Source organism: Scyliorhinus torazame, chromosome 5 (genome assembly GCF_047496885.1).
Source record: "Scyliorhinus torazame isolate Kashiwa2021f chromosome 5, sScyTor2.1, whole genome shotgun sequence".
NCBI classification, from domain to species: domain Eukaryota; kingdom Metazoa; phylum Chordata; class Chondrichthyes; order Carcharhiniformes; family Scyliorhinidae; genus Scyliorhinus; species Scyliorhinus torazame.
Window position 1 is genome coordinate 77,521,959 of NC_092711.1, and position 17,358 is coordinate 77,539,316.

The 17,358-nt window shown below is 45.6% G+C and overlaps 1 protein-coding gene across 6 annotated transcripts in view; it reads left to right on the forward strand.

Moving 5' to 3' along the window:
- The first annotated feature begins 2,353 nt into the window (after window positions 1-2,353).
- LOC140421413 (uncharacterized) overlaps window positions 2,354-17,358 on the forward strand; it is a 122,613-nt gene continuing 107,608 nt past the window's right edge. Inside the window, exons 1-3 of one of the 6 annotated variants that reach the window (XR_011946747.1) lie at window positions 2,383-2,427; window positions 4,149-6,104; window positions 14,161-14,934. The gene's annotated coding sequence lies outside the window, so the exon portion shown is untranslated. Of the gene's footprint in view, window positions 2,428-4,148; window positions 6,105-14,160; window positions 14,935-17,358 lie in introns of those variants that run through there. The other 5 variants (XR_011946752.1, XR_011946746.1, XR_011946749.1 and 2 more) reach the window with 5 other exon arrangements.

A 17,358-nucleotide genomic window follows, 5' to 3' on the forward strand; every position in this document is an offset into this window, starting at 1 on the left:
AGTGACAATACCAGTACACCATCACCTCTCCAGTCAAGCGCTTTGCAGAGCTCGTCCGGGATATGAACTCGCATTTTGGAAACCCCCTAAGCGAAAATCATACCCCAGGGTTTCCATGGTGTCTCCATGGAGTCAGTGTCTTTGTCCGTTTCCTCTTTAGATAATCAAGTGAAGCTTGGTCCTCACGCAGAACACGTGTCTGGTTTCTCCCCTTAGTGAATAGTGTGGTGTTTTTTCAGGCTATAACTGGTTAAAGCTCTTTCCACAGTCAGTTCACTGGAACACACTCACTCTGGTGCGTTTGTGTCTCGTTGCTTTTCCAGTCACACTGCTGTTTGAAATATTTTCCCATAAACAGTCAAACATTTTTCATTCCAGTTTATAGTCTGAGGATATTCAGGTCCACACCAACCGAGTGACACTGTCGGATTTTAATGTGATATTTGGTTTGTGTTTCCTATCTGAAAATCCTCCCTCATGCCCTGGAAAAGGAGTTTACAAAGGTCACACTGTCAGTACAGGATAGAAATTCAGAACAGACAATTCCAGTTTCTGCGGAACATTTTTTTTCTCTCTTCTGTCCCCAAAGCTGTAAATCCCCGTCCCACACACTCTCCCTCCTCCCTGGGGCTGAAATCCAAATAAAGTATTTGATCATTATTTCTGTATCCTTTTACCAAAGTTATATAATTAGAGGTAAGAATATGCTTTATAAATCACTTCATCCATGACTTGTGACAGACATTAATCTGAATCACCCTGACTGAGCAGACAAAATAACAGAGGTGAACCTTGTGTCCAGAACTGACCACGTGAAGATTTGATGAGCAATTGTGAAGGTCGTTTCTCCAAATCTTCCAGGGTTTCCTTTGTTCTTCCTCTCCCTCTCGAACTAAGTTATACCGGATATCAGACTCAGGGCCAATTCTGGTTCTCTTCCTGCTGACTAAATAACTTCAATCAAATATGGAGAAGACTGAATCCACTGTTCGGCCCCTGTTCCAATCTCCATTCGTGACATACCGACTCTATCCCTCTCCCTGGCAACAGTCTGAGACTTAGCCAGTCTCTTTGTAAATCTGGTTTCATACTTGATCCAATATGAGCTTCTGACCTCATAGAACTTACAGTGCAGAAGGAAGCCATTCGGCCCATCTAATCGTCACTGGCTCTTGGAAAGAGCACCCTAACTAAGCCCACACCTCCACCTATTTACCATCGTCACCTCCCGATTCGACAATTCCATTACACACCTGGCTGCTCTCCCACATTCTGCCTCTGGAAACTTCAAGCGATTCAAAAGTCAGCTAACCATGTCTTAATTCACAGCAAGTTCCTTTCCCCTATGATCCCTGTGCTCCGAGACTTGCATTCGCTCCCAGTCAATTCTCACCCTTGTTTTCAAATCGGGGCTGTTTAGCACAGGGCTAAATCGCTGGCTTTGAAAGCAGACCAAGACAGGCCAGCAGCACGGTTCGATTCCCGTAACAGCCTCCCCGAACAGGCGCCGGAATGTGGCGACTAGGGGCTTTTCACAGTAACTTCATTTGAAGCCTACTTGCGACAATAAGCGATTTTCATGTCATTTTTCATTTCATTGTCTCTCTCCGTGTCTGTCATCTCCTCCAGCCCCACAACCCCCTGAGATATCTGCACAGCTCTGATCCTGGACTCTTGCACCCCCCCCCCCCCCCCCCCGATTCTAATTACTCCGCCATGGTTTTAAGTTCCCTCGGCCCCAAGCACTGAATTCCCTCCCTAAACCTCTCCGTCTCCACCTCACTTACCTCCTTTCAGACTCTTTAAAACTCATCTCTTTGACCAAGTTTTTGGTCACCTGCCCTAATATCTCCTTTTGTGTCTGGGTGCCTCACTTTGTTTTATAATGTTCCTGTGAAGTTGACTGGGATGATTTATGATGTTAAAGGTGTTATATAAATAGAAGTTGTTGTTGTTGACTGTAACCCTGACCTCCTGTTTTACATCCCATTGGTTTCACATCAAACTCTATCTCTGATGTTTTGCCCCCTGTGTGTTTGCAGCCTCTATAAAGACGGCGGCCGTTAACTCAGGCCTGTCACCGGGAGCCGGCCACAGCTGTCCCCCCCGCTCGATGCAAACCCGGGCCCGGAAACTTCTTATTGCGGTTTGGAGCCTCCACCGGGTTTCAGTGAAACCTCCCACCGAGTCCAGCATCGGCACTGCGCATGCTCCAACTCACCAGGCCCTGGGAATGATTGACGGCAGCTCTGGTCCAATAGGACAAGGGGGGCGGGTCTGAAGGACCGATCGGTGCAGCTGGTCCAACCAATCGGAGTGAATGAGGGGCGGGGCTGAGCCCGGTCTCCCACGTGATCTGGAGCATGCGCAGTGCCGATTATAGCTCAGGACTGAAGCGGTTGGGTGGAACTCCTCACATCGCGCCCGGTAAGTCATGAGGGAGGAATGGAGGCGATGAACGGATGGGGAAACTTCATAAACACTCCATGTTGGCCCCAAATACGAAGGTCGGATACGGCAGTTCAGCCGGCGAAAGCTGCTCGGGCTTTTCCCGGAGACAGGCCCGAGTGGGCGAAGTGTGCGGCCGGACGCATGCGGAGGGCGAGAGACCCGGCGTTTGCTCCGCCTCCCATTCACTATGTTTGGTTGGAGGACCAGCCGCTCTCGTTCGTCCTCCAGCCCCGCCCCTTCTTCCTATTGGCCCGAACCTGCCGTCAATCCCCGGGCATTGTGAGCTGGAGCAACTCCTTCACAATCATTGTCAGCTCCCTGGTTTGCAGTTGCGGGGCTTCTCCCTCCCTCCCGGGAACAGGCCCAGGTTAACGGGCACCATCCTGCTTCAGACACTGGAGGATGGCTCACATCAGAGGAGGGGGGGATAATAAATAAGAGCTTCCACTTCGCACTCAAATCAATGAGGACTCTGATCTCTGGCAAGGAAGGAAACCCTGGCAGGTGGGCGGGGAGGATTCACAAACACCCGCTGGAGGCCCCAAACCCCCAATAAGAACCCATTGATTTTATTGTCAGTCTGCAGACAGGAGCTGGAGAACTGAACCCAGGCAGAGGAGAGGGAGGGAGAAAACTGGGAGTGGAGGAAAGAAGTGGTGAGATGGGTTTGGTTTTCAGCCCAGGGAGGAGGGAATGTGTGGGATGGGGAGGAAGACAGCTTTGAGGAAAAAATGTACCAAATAAACTAGAATTGTCTCTTCAGAATTTAACAGCATTTACAGTGCAGAAGGTGGCCATTCGGCCCATCAAGTCTGCACCGGCACTTACACAGAGCTTCCTACTGAAGCCCACGTATCTACCCTATCCCAGTAACCCCACTTAACATTTCTTGGACACTAAGGGCAATTTATCATGGCCAATCCACCTAACCCACACATCTTTGGACTGTGGGAGGAAACCGGAGCACCCAGAGGAAACCCATGCAGACACAGGGAGAACGTGCAAGCTCTGCACAGACAGTGACCCAGTGGGGAATCGAACCTGGGACCCTGTAGCTGTGAAGCAACTGTGCTACCGTGCTGCCCGTTCTATCCTTGACTGGCAGTGATGGCTTTTGTAAACTTTTACAGGGGGTTAGAATTGGAGAGTATGCACACAACAAACTCAACCCAACAGAAAGGTTTGTTTCTTTGCAATTTCTATCCTGCATTGACAGTGATGACTTTTGTAAAATGAGAGATTGCAGCTCTCAGGAAAGATTAAATGGAGTGGGGCATTTTTTCTATCAAAAACAACAAATTAAGCAGTGACCTGATAGAAATTTTTTCAATTATCAGTAGTTTAGAGAGGGGCGATGTGAGAGAGTCCAAAACCAGGGACCATCAATACACAACAAGTCATAAATACAAGATAGTTACGAATAAATCCAAGGGGACAATACGGACAAAATTATTTATCACAAGTTCAGAATGTGCAACTCATTACCATGGAAAGGAGTTGAGGAAAATGCTGAGATGTTTTCAAAAGGAAACGGGACAAGCACATGAGAGAAAATGGAATCGAAAATCAGCTGAAAGGCTGAGATTTGATAGGTGTGACAGATGTGTGCAGAGTATGGACAGCAGCAGAATCTGTGACAGAATGGCCTGTTTGTGTCTTACATATTCACAATAATTCAACGTAACCTCCTTTTACAGAATAATACAGGTGCAAACATCATGTTGAGATCTGACAGAGTCACTTGATTCACCAGGACCGGCCTTTCAACGTGGAAGGAGAAATGTTTGTCTGTTTTGTCTTTCGGGAAAAAATTTAAAAATCACTGATTGGAAAAGCACCAAGACACAGACATCTATGTAATTTTCCACAATTAGCTGGAACTGAGTTTCAACCAATCACACAGCATGAAAAGAAATGTCAGCATTTACATGAGGGAGACACCGGACTCGGGCTTCAACTGATGATCCAACTTGGAGAGACATAAGAACATTCGCACCAAAGGAATCAAGAAGCAGCAATTGGACATTTAGCCATTTAATAACATCACGGCTGATCAGATAGTGACCCCAAATCTGCATCCCACCTGCACCTGATAACTTGTCGATAACCATGGAGAAACCGTGGAAATGTGGGGACTGTGGGATGGGATTCAATTACCCATCTGAATTGGAAACTCATCGACGTATTCACACTGGGGAAAGGCCATTCACCTGCTCCGTGTGTCGGAAGGGATTCACTCAGTTATCACACCTCATCACACACCAGCATGTTCACAGTGACCAGAGACCGTTTAAATGTGCAGATTGTGAGAAGAGCTTTAAAAGCAGAAGTAATTTACTGACACACAAACGCACTCACACTGGGGAATGGCTGTTCACCTGCTCCGTGTGTGGGAAGGGATTTAATGCTTTATCATACCTCCGGACTCACCATCAGGTCCACTCTGATCAGAGACCGTTTAAATGTTCTGACTGTGAGAAGAACTTTAAAAGCAGAAAGGATTTACTGAGACATCGACATATTCACACTGGGGAGAGGCCGTTCACCTGCTCCATGTGTGGGAAGGGATTCACTCTGTCATCACACCTCCTGGCACACCAACTTGTTCATACTGACCAGAGACCGTTTAAATGTGCTGACTGTGAAAAGAGCTTTAAAAGCAGAAAGGATTTATTGACACATCAACGCACTCACACTGGGGAGAGGCCATTCACCTGTTCCATGTGTGGGAAGGGATTTAATGCTTTATCAAACCTCCGGTATCACCATCAGGTCCACTCTGACCAGAGACCTTTTAAATGTGCTGACTGTCAGAAGAGCTTTAAAAGCAGAAAGGATTTACTGATACATCAACGCACTCACACTGGGGAAAGGCCGTTCACCTGCTCCATGTGTGAGAAGAGATTCACATGTTCATCCAACCTTCTGATCCACCAGCGAGTTCACACTGGACAGAGACCGTACACTTGTACTGTGTGTAACGTGAAATTCACTCAGTCATCCCACCTTATTAGACACCAAGTTGTTCACACTGATCAGAGACCTTTTAAATGTTCCGACTGTGAAAAGAGATTTAAAAGTAAACCGAATCTGCTGAAACACCAGCAAGTTCACACGGAAACAGAATCATAGAATTTACAGTGCAGAAGGAGGGCATTCGGCCCATCGAGTGCACCGGCCCTTGGAAAGAGCACCTTACTTAAGCCCATACCTCCAACCTAACCCATAACCCCACCTAACCTTTTTGGACACTAAGGGCAATTTAGCATGGCCAATCCACCTAATCTACACATTTTTGGCCTGTGGGAGGAAACCGGAGCACCTGGAGGAAACCCACGCAGACACGGGGAGAATGTGCAAACTCCGCATAGACAGTGAACCAAGCCGGGAATCAATCCTGGGACCCTGGAGCTGTTAAGCAACAGTGCTAATGACTGCTACCGTGTGGCCCAAACATGGGAGCGATACTGGGCAGAGGCTTTTTAACAGCTCCGTGCGTGGGAGGAGATTCGCTCAGTCAAACAACCTGCTCAGACATCAGCAAGTTCACAGACAAGAGCAGGGTTTGAATTCAGCTGTTGTTGCTGCTGTTAGTCACATCGAGGATTGAATGATGCCTGGACGTCTGTTCCAGTGGGGCTCCACAGTTTCCGGTATATATCAATCATTTAGACTTAAATGTATGCACCACGATTATACAAAATGTTCTCATGTGTTTTAGACAATGAGGGAGAAAGCCATCGACTGGGTCAGATGGACAGAAAAATGGTAAATGGAAATTTAGATAATGAGAGGTTAGGAACACACTTCAGTTAACTCCTGATAAAAATACGGTCACTTCAGGATAATGGAAAAAACTGATTGGTGGGGAAGCTACAAATAATCCTTTTTTAAAAAATAAATTCAGAATACCCAATTAATATTATTATGTTTTCCAATTAAGGGGCAATTTAGCCTGGCCAATCCACCTAACCTGCACATCTTTGATGTGGGGGTGAAACCCATGCAGACATGGGGAGAATGTGCAAACTCCACACAGACAGTGACCCAGGGGCAGGATTCCAACCTGGGTCCTCAGCACTGTAGTCCCACTGCTAACCACTGCTCCACGTGCTGCCCTAGCTACAAATAATTCTAATAACTTTATTGAGCAGTTCTCAAATGGAAAGACACTTGACCACATTATAACTAAGGATCTGCAATAAATGTTTGATCTAGCAAGTCATATTTAGGGCAAGATTATAAACCGAGGTCATTCATTTAATGTGATTAGAAAAAGAGGCAATGCTGAGCAAGGCTAGGAGAGTGGGCAAAGAAGTGGCAGATGGAATACAATGTGGAAAAATGTGAGGTAATGGACTTTGGAAGGCGAAATGGAGGCATAGACTGTTTTCTAAATGGGAAAATGCTGAGGAAATCACAAGCACAAAGGGACTTGGGAGTCCTTGTTCAAGACTTTCTTCAGGTTAACGTGCAGGTGCACTGTAGCCTCACAGCGCCGAGGTCCCAGGTTCGATCCCGGCTCTGGGTCACTGTCCGTGTGGAGTTTGCACATTCTGCCCGTGTTTGCGTGGGTTTCGCCCCCACAACCCAAAAATGTGCAGGGTAGGTGGATTGGCCACGCTAAACTTCCCCTTAATTGGAAAAAATTAATTGGGTACTCCAAATTTTAAAAAAAGTTTAATGTGCAGGTTCAGTCGGCAGTTAGGAAGGCAAATGCAATGTATTCAGGTCGAGTGAGCTAGAATACAAGAGCAGGGATGTACTTCTGAGGCTATATCACGCTCTGATCAGACCCCATTTGGAGTATTGAGAGCAGTTTTGGGCCCCGTATCTAAGGAAGGATGTGTTGGCCTTGGAAAGGGTCCAGAGGAGGTTTACAAGAATGATCCCTGGAATGAAGAGCTTGTTGTATGAGGAACGGTTGAGGACTCTGGGTCTGTACTCGTTGGAGTTTAGAACGATATGGGGGTATCTTATTAAAACCTACAGGATACTGCGAGGCCTGGGTAGAGTGGACATGGAGAAGATGTTTCCACTTGTAGGAAATTATTCCTTAAAATTCTCCAAAAACACTTTTGGCAGGAAAATCAGCAGGCATTGGAAAATAAACCGAAATCGCGGCAACATGTTCATTTTAACCAACCCTCCAGTGACCCCCCCCCCCCCCTCCCTCCAATCCCGAGCAACCTACACACCCTGATATCTATAGTGAACCCCTGCCCTACGGAATGGCAGCCCCACACCCCTGGCCGAAACACCACAAAATACTCACTCTTGTCTAGATCTAATTTGTACCCCGAGAAAGACCCAAACACTGAAGCAGCTCCTATATTCCCCCTCTTGACACACTCGGTTCCGACACATATAATAAGTCATCAGCATACAAGGGCACCCTGTGCTCTATTCACTCCCCCCGCACTATCCCTTTCCATACCCCCAAACCTCTTAACGCGATGGCCAATGGTGATTTGCCCGTACCAGCCTCCCCGAACAGGCGCCGGAATGTGGCGACTAGGGGCTTTTCACAGTAACTTCATTGAAGTCTACTTGTGACAAGCGATTTTCATTTCATTTCAATCGCAAGTGCAAACAGCAGGAGGGGACATAGGACATCCCTGCCTAGTCCCACAATGGAGAGAAACATCTCTCGAGCTGATGTTTTTTGTGCGGACACTGGCTCCGGCTCCTTATACAGTAGCTTTACCCAGTCCACAAATCGTGGACCAATCCCAAACTGCTCCAGAACTGCTAACAAGTGCCCCCGTTCTACTCGGTCAAATGCTTTCTCGGCGTCCACTGCCACAACCACCTGTTTCCTTCCCCTCCACCAGTGCCCTAACCACGTTGAATACCCTCTTAACTTTTGAAAAGAGCTGCTTCCCTCTCACAAACCCCGTCTGATCTTCACCTATCACCTTCAGGAGGCACTCCTCCTGCCTACCTGCCAGTACCTTCGCTAATACCTTTGCGTTCACGTTTAAAAGTGATATGGGCCTAAACAACCCACATTCCATCGGATCCTTATCATTTTTAAGCAACAGGGAAACCGATGCCTGCCCCAAGGTTTGTGGTAACATCCCCTTCCCTCTCGCCACCTCAAATATCTCCATCATCAGGGGTGCCAACTTAACCTGCATACACACCAGCGAGTTCACACTGGGGAGAAGCCATTCACCTGCTCTTAGTGTGGGAAGGGATTACATAGAAACATAGAAAATAGGAGCAGGAAGAGACCATTTGGCCCTTCGCGCCTGCTCCGCCATTCATTATGATCATGGCTTATCATCCAACTCAGTAGCCTAATCCCGCTTTCCCCTCCATATCCTTTGATTCCCTTCGCTCTAAGTGCCATATCTAACTGTTTCCTGATTCCTGAAAACATACAATGTATTGGCCTCAACTATTTTCTGTGGTAACAAATTCCACAGGCTCACCACTCTCTGATGAAGAAATTACTCATCTCTGCCTAAATGGTCTACCCCGTATCCTCAGACTGCGACCTCTGGTTCTGTACACTCCCACCATCGGGAAAATCTTTCCTGCAGCTACCCTGTCAAGTCCTGTTAGAATATTATAGGTTTCTATGAGGTCCCCCCCGTTATTCTGAACTCCAGCGAATACAATCCTAACTGAGTCAATCTCTCATACGTCAGTCCCACCATCCCAGGAATCAGTCTGGTAAACCTTCGCTGCACTCCCTCTAGAGCAAGAACATCCTTCTTCAAGATAAGGAGATCAAAACTGCATACAATATTCAAGGTATGGCCTCGCCAAGGCCCTGTATAATGACAGCAAGATAATCCGCTCGCAATGAAGGCTCACACATCATTTGCCTTCTTTACCGCCTGCTGTAGCTGCACGCTGTCCTTCAGTGACTGGGTACCAACATACCCAGGACTCGTTGCACATTGCCCTCTCCTAATTTATGACAATTCAGATAATAGCCTGCCTTCTCGTTTTGCTACAAAACTGGATAACCTCACATTTCTCCAAATTATACTGTATCTGCCATTCACTTTCCCACTCACTCAACTTGTGCAAATCACACTGAAGGATCTCTGCAACCTCCTCACAGCTCAAGCAACTTGTGTCATCTGCAAATTTGGAGATATTGCATATTGTTCCCTCATCTAAATCGTAAGGTGACGCAGTGGGTAGCACTGCGGTCCCACAGAGCTGAGGACCAGTGTTCAATCCTGGCCCCAGGTCACTGTCCGTGTGGAGACACGTTCTCCAAGTGTCTGCGTGGGTGTCACCCCCATAACTCAAAGATGTTTACCTCTATTTGCGTGATTCACTCGGTTATGCCGTCTGCAATCACACCAGGGAGTTCATACTGGGGAGAGGCCGTTCACCTGCTCTCAATGTGCGAAGGGATTTTGTAATTCATCGCACTTCCTGAGACACCAGCAAGTTCACGACTGATTAGAACATAGAAAAATACAGCACCGAACAGGCCCTTCGGCCCACGATGTTGTGCCGAACCTGTGTCCTAGATTAATCCTAGATTATCATTGAATTTACAGTGCAGAAGGAGGCCACTCGGCCTATTGAGTCTGCACCGGCTCTTGGAAAGAGCCCGCACCCAAGGTCAACACCTCCACCCAACACTAAGGGCGATTTTGGACACTAAGGGTAATTTATCATGGCCAATCCACCTAACCTGCACATCTTTGGACTGTGGGAGGAAACCGGAGCACCCGGAGGAAACCCGCGCACACACGGGGAGGATGTGCAGACTCACACAGACAGTGACCCAAGCCGGAATCGAACCTGGGACCCTGGAGCTGTGAAGCAATTGTGCTATCCACAATGCTACCGTGCTGCCCTTAAGAACAAAAAAAATCTACACTATCATTTTACCGTAATCCATGTACCTATCCAATAGCTGCTTGAAGGTCCCTAATGTTTCCGACTCAACTACTTCCACAGGCAGTGCATTCCATGCCCCCACTACTCTCTGGGTAAAGAACCTACCTCTGACATCCCTCCTATTTTTCCACCATTCATCTTAAATTATGTCCCTTTGTAATGGTTTGTTCCACCCGGGGAAAAAGTCTCTGACTCTACTCTATCTATTCCCCTGATCATCTTATAAACCTCAATCAAGTCGCCCCTCATCCTTCTCCATTCTAATGAGAAACGCCCTGGCACCCTCAACCTTTCCTCGTAAGACCTACTCTCCATTCCAGGCAACATCCTGGTAAATCTCCTTTGCACCTTTTCCAAAGCTTCCACATCCTTCCTAAAAGGAGGCAACCAGAACTGTACACCGTACTCCAAATGTGGCCTTATCAAAGTTTTGTACAGCTGCATCATCACCTCACGGCTCTTAAATTCAATCCCTCTGTTAATGAACGCGAGCACCCCATAGGCCTTCTTCACAGCTCTATCCACTTGAGTGGCAACTTTCAAAGATGTATGAACATCGACCCCAAGATCTCTCTGCTCCTCCACATTGCCAAGAACTCTACCGTTAACCCTGTATTCCGCATTCATATTTGTCCTTCCAAAATCACACTTTTCAGGGTTAAACTTCACCTGCCACTTCTCAGCACAGCTCTGCATCCTATCTATGTCTTTTGCAGCCGACAACAGCCCTCCTCACTATCCACAACTCCACCAATCTTCGTATCGTCTGCAAATTTACTGACCCACCCTTCAACTCCCTCGTCCAAGTCATTAATGAAAATCACAAACAGCAGAGGACCCAGAACTGATCCCTGCGGTACGCCACTGGTAACTGGGATCCAGGCTGAATATTTGCCATCCGCCACCACTCTCTGACTTCTATCGGTTAGCCAGTTCGTTGTCCAACTGGCCAAATTTCCCACTATCCCATGCTTCCTTACTTTCTGCAGAAGCTTACCATAGGGAACCTTATCAAATGCCTTACTAAAATCCATGTACACTACACCCACTGCTTTACCTTCATCCATATGCTTGGTCACCTCCTCAAAGAATTCAATAAGACTAGTAAGGCAAGACTTACCCCTCACAAATCCGTGCTGACGATCCCTAATCAAGAAGTGTCTTTCCAGATGCTCAGAAATCCTGTTCTTCAGTACCCTTTCCATTACTTTGCCTACCACCGAAGTAAGACTAACTGGCCTGTAATTCCCAGGGTTATCCCTAGTCCCTTTTTTGAACAGGGGCACGACATTCGCCACTCTCCAATCCCCTGGTACCACCCCTGTTGACAGTGAGGACGAAAAGATCATTGCCAACGGCTCTGCAATTTCATCTCTTGCTTCCCATAGAATCCTTGGATATATCCCGTCAGGCCCCCCAGGGGGACTTGTCTATCCTCAAGTTTTTCAAAATGCCCAACACATCTTCCTTCCTAACAAGTATTTCCTCGAGCTTACCAGTCTGTTTCACACTGTCCTCTCCAACAAAATGGCCCCTCTCATTTGTAAATACATAAGAAAAGTACTTGTTCGAGACCTCTCCTATCTCTTCAGATTCAATACACAATCTCCCGCTACTGTCCTTGATCGGACATACCCTCGCTCTAGTCATTCTCATATTTCTCATATATGCGTATAAGGCCTTGGGTTTTTCCTTGATCCGACCCGCCAAAGATTGTTCATGCCCTCTTAGCTCTCCTAATCCCTTTCTTCAGTTCCCTCCTGGCTATCTTGTATCCCTCCAACGCCCTGTCTGATTACAGGGATTGGATTCTGCTGTTATTGTTTCTGTTCTCAATTACATCCAGGACTGCATTTGTTCATTCTGTTGGTCAATGGGGATGGTCAGAGAGTTTCTTTCTGCTGAACTGGCTGGTCTCATGGCTTCGTTTCCAGTGGTCTGATTCACTCTGAGCCTTCTTGCGAATATCTGGTTTCACATTTCACAAGGATCAAAGAGTGAAAAGGTGTTTGGAGGTTAGAAGATGTTTCATTACCATTTCTGTTTGGAAACCCCCAAAATCATGCCACATTGCCATGAAGATGGGCTGTGGTGCTTACATGGTTCTTTTGTTTAATTTATCTTGGTGCTTCTCACAGAAGAAAATTATTAGGGTATGAGGGGCAAGTTGTCTGAGGTGCACTGGGAAACTACATTAAATAGTATGGTGTGAGACAGAAATGTCATTAATATTTATGGAATTATTACAGATTTATACGGGGATCGGTTAGCTCAGTTGGCTGGATGGCTGGTTCGTGCTGAGTGACACAAACGGCACAGGTTAAATTCCCATACCGGCTGAGGGTAGCCATGGTCTGTGTCAGTATTTATGCTCCACATGATCCTCCACCCACCCCTCTATAATTCTCTCTCTCTCTCTCTCTCTCTCTCTCTCTCTCTCTCTCTCTTTCCCCCCCCCCCCCCCCCCCCCCCACCCATCAGCATCTCCTTCTGTTCCTTTCTCCCTCATGTATGTATCTAGCTTCACATTCAATGGATTCATGCTGTTCATCTCAACCACTCGCTGTGGGAGTGAGTTCCACATTCTCACCGCTCGCTGGGTAAGGCGGTGTCTATTGAAATTCCTATTGGATTATTGAATCCCTTCATAATCTGAAAGACTTCCATCAGGTCACCCATCAGTCTTCTCTTTTCCAGAGAAAAGCAGCCCCAGCCTTTCCTGAGTGTTAAATGCTCTCAGTTCTGTATATTATGAATCTTTGTTGCACCTTATCCAGTGCCTCTATTTCCTTTTTCTAAATGGAGATCATCAATGTTGACAGAGCTCCTAGTGTAGTCGAACCATCATTTTAAACAAGTTGAACATTTCCTCCGTACTTTTCAATTCTATCCCTCTGGAATGGAACCCTATATATGGGCCTCACACTTTAGGAAAGATGTGAAGTTCTTAGAGACAGTGTCGAGAACATTTACGAGAATGGCACCAGAGATGAGGGACTCCAGTGAGTTGGAGTGACTGGAGCAGCTGAATTTCTCTCCTGAGATCACAGCATCTGGAGGGTGGGGAATGGGGCCATTCAGCCCTTTGGGACCCTGTCGGCTCCCTGTGGAGGAAGCCAGTCTGTCCATTGCCCCGTTCGTTCCCTAAATCCCTGTGGGTTTATTTCTCTCAGTGCCTGTCCAATTTCCTATTGAAATCCTTCCCTCATTTCTGCATCTCCTACCCTCATAGGCAGTAGGTTCCAGGTTGTTCCCACTCCCTTTACATGTACACAAGGCTCCTGGAGCACAGAGGAGTCAATTTGGCCCATTTCTCCTGTGCCAGCTCTTTGGACAGCGACCCATTTAATCCCAGAGTTCAACTGTTTTGTTTTCTTTTTCAGAATGTACCAAATTCCCTTTTGGAAGTTACGGTCCAATGAAATTCTGGCACCGTTTATAGACAGTGCATTCCAAATCACAACAACCCGCTGTGTTTTACAACTAATAATTATGCATATGGTGTATCTGGAGGTTCACAGAGTATTCAAAATGGTGTCAATGACGTGGTTATTGCATAAAATTAAGACTTTATCAATAGTTGGTGAGGACACCAAGTGTAATATATCCTTGTTTGCAGACAATTAGAACAAAAGTACATTTCTATAAAACCTCTCACTACCACTGGACCTCCTAAAGTGTTTTAAAGCCAATGGAGTACTTTTGAAATATATTCACTGTTGTAATGTAGGAAACTAAGCACGTACTTGTGTAATCACATTTAGTTTTGAAATTGTTATTTTCATTATTAATTTTTTTTTTTAAAGAGTACCCAATTGATTTTTTCACATTAAGGAACAATTTAGCGTGGCCAATCCACCTACCCTGCACATCTTTGGGTTGTGGGGGTGAAACCAACAAAACCACGGGAAGAATGTGCAAACTCCACATGGCAGTGACCCAAGGTCGGGATCGAACCTAGAACATCTGCGCCATGAGGCAGCAGTGCTAACCATTGCGCAGCTTTGCTGCCCGTAAATTGTTATTTTCATTGTGTATTCACTGGTCTTAGTAATAAGGTCAAGGAAGCCCTTTTATACCTCTAACATATGCCTTTCTGCAGCCATTTCACCTTCTGTACCTTTTCTATATTAACTATGTATTGATTTCATCGCAAAAAACAACAATTAAATTGAAGTTTATTCAGTAGTGAACATTGATTATGATTCGTGAATTGGTGTATTAGGTAATTATATTGCAAAGACTAGATCTTTATTTTAAAAAATAACACGATCAACCAAAATGTTTCCAGAAACTGCAGAGCTATCAGAATTTGTTTGAAAAAATTAATTACTCTATAATTTTGAGAAGTTACGAGGTGTGGTGATAAGCCTGTATATAATATTACATGTACTCAGCAGTGTGACCTCCCACCAGTAGTTGGCGTCGGGCATCAGTCAGGTGACATCCGGCTACCAGCAGAAGGTTGTCAGGCATACACGAGGCCAGTCGCACATCAGGGTAGTTCCAAGAGAGTCTAATGTAACTCTGTGATAACTTAGTCTGTATAGCATTCTGATCGTTACCTTACCACGTGTACATCAATAAATCATCGTTCTGGCTAATTCACCAGCAGTTCTGTAGAATCATTGCAAGACAAGATCACAGAACACAACACGAGACATCATATTCTGCCAAGAATATGTGGGCTAGGCATTGGAGTAATGGTATTGTTACTGGGTGAATAATCCAGAGACTCTGGTTAATGCTCTAGGGTTCTGGGATCGAATCTGCCTATGACAGATGCTGAAATTGATTAAAAGTCTCAAATCAAAAGTCTAATGATAACACTCTTGATTGTTGTGAAAACTCATCTGGTTCACTAATATCCTTCAAGAAATCTGCTCTCCTTTTGTGGCCTGGCCTACACATGACTCCAGATCCACAGCAATGTTGTGGTTGATTTGTAAGTGCCCTCTGAAATAGCCTCACAAGACACGCAGTTCAAGGGCAATTGGAATGAGCAGTAAATGCTGGCCCAGCCAGTGACGCCCACCTCCCATGAATTAATAATTTTTAAGAAGACTCATTGTTCAATTTGAAGACGAGTAACAAACTGTCTCTTTGATTGGTTTGATTTATTGTCACGTGTACCGAGGTAAAGTGAAAAGTATTGTTCTGCGTACAGTCCAGACAGATCGTTCCATACATGAAAAAACAAAGTGCGGATCTTGGCAGTTTGTTCAGTTCACAAAAGAATTTAACGGCTTTGTAGACGTAGATTAATATTTTAATCACTGTACAAAACATATCTACTTGTAATGTATGCTCATGTAGACAGACACAAACGATACTGTAACTTAATTCGAGGAAATGACAGAGATTTAACTGAACCACATTTTTGAAAAATTCGGCCTTTAATGATAGACAGGAAAAGCCACTCAGGGAGATGAGGAAATCCAGGCTCAGTGCGGATTTGCTGTCACCCCTCCTTTCTTATACATGAACGGTATTTAGGCTGCAGAATGTTTCACAGCAAAACACAGGGGGGTCAAATATATGCAACACATAATTTTCAATTCTCTTCCATTTAACGATATTTGACTTTGTTTAAAAGCTGCCTGGGGTCAATCTTAACAAAGATTCATGGGATTTCTTTTACCCAGTGACGCACTTTCTTTTCTTGGTCAGTAATGTGTTCAATTCAATGGTGTATATTTCAGAGTTATTTAGGGTGAAGACTCGAGAGCTATTCAATTCAAAATGAAGTCATATAACAAATAAATATCTGAGGTTCAACATTGAATAATGAAACAAATATTGAGTAAAATTGGGGGAACGTTTCTGTAGGAACATAAGAATGATGCATTAATGATTGAACAGAGAGCATTATTCCATTAGATATTTACTGAACAAATGCTGAAGTTCAATATCAGTTTTATATCTTACGGTCTTACAAGTTGAGACATCTGTGTTAAAGAAACAGTTGTCTTCATGTAATCAGTGACACGGCCTCTCAGCTGAACCATTAGAACATAGAACATACAGTGCAGAAGGAGGCCATTCGACCCATCGAGGCTGCACCGACCCAGTTAAGCCCTCACTTCCACCCTATCCCATAACCCAATAACCCCTCCTAACCTTTGTGGACATTAAGGGCAATTTATCATGGCCAATCCACCTAACCTGCACATCTTTGGACTGTGGGAGGAATCCGGAGCACCGGGAGCAAACCCACGCACACACGGGGAAAACGTGCATACTCCGCACAGATAGTGACCCAGCAGGGAATCGAACCTGGGACTCTGGTGCTGTGAAGCCACAGTGCTAGCCACATGTGCTGCCCATTGAAAGCTGCAGCAAGACTGTGCAGTTGAACGTTGCACAGGTCCATTGGGTCCTGTGCAGCCAGCTCTGTAGAGTAGGGGTTATCACAATCACCTAACACGTGAAAGATCCCCGGTTTGAAACTGGCAGAAGCATTAAATGCTTCTCATTTAGTCTGAGGAAAACTTTCCACAACATCCGTTTGTCCCTGAATATTACCTGAATCTCGTATGTGAGAGGAATAGGAGATTTAGTCTCACATCAGCCACAAAAGTTGCTTCAGCAAAGTCTGAAGTGCTGTATTTTCAAGAAGCAGTGAGATGATAGATTTTCCTGCTTTGACACAGTTCCAATATTAGCAGTTTGTTCAACTACAACAGAATTTAATGTCTTTACAGATGCAGATGAACATAATAACTGTCTCTATCATGTCTAATTGTAACAAATGCAACTTACTGCGGATGCTTCAATCGGAAACGAAAACAGAAAATACTGGACAATCTCAGCAGGTCTGATGGCAGCTGACGTTTTGAGTCTGGATGACTCTTTGTCAAAGCTGGAGAACTGCAAATAGGGTCAGATTTAGACTATTGTGGGTGGACAGTGGATGGGGCGGGAGGGCAGGGGGTTCATGGAGATGTGGGGCTGGATAGAGCGCCAGCGATAGGTGGAGAATGACTAACATGACTTGGACAGAAAGAAAAAGGGAATGTAAATGGGGGTAAT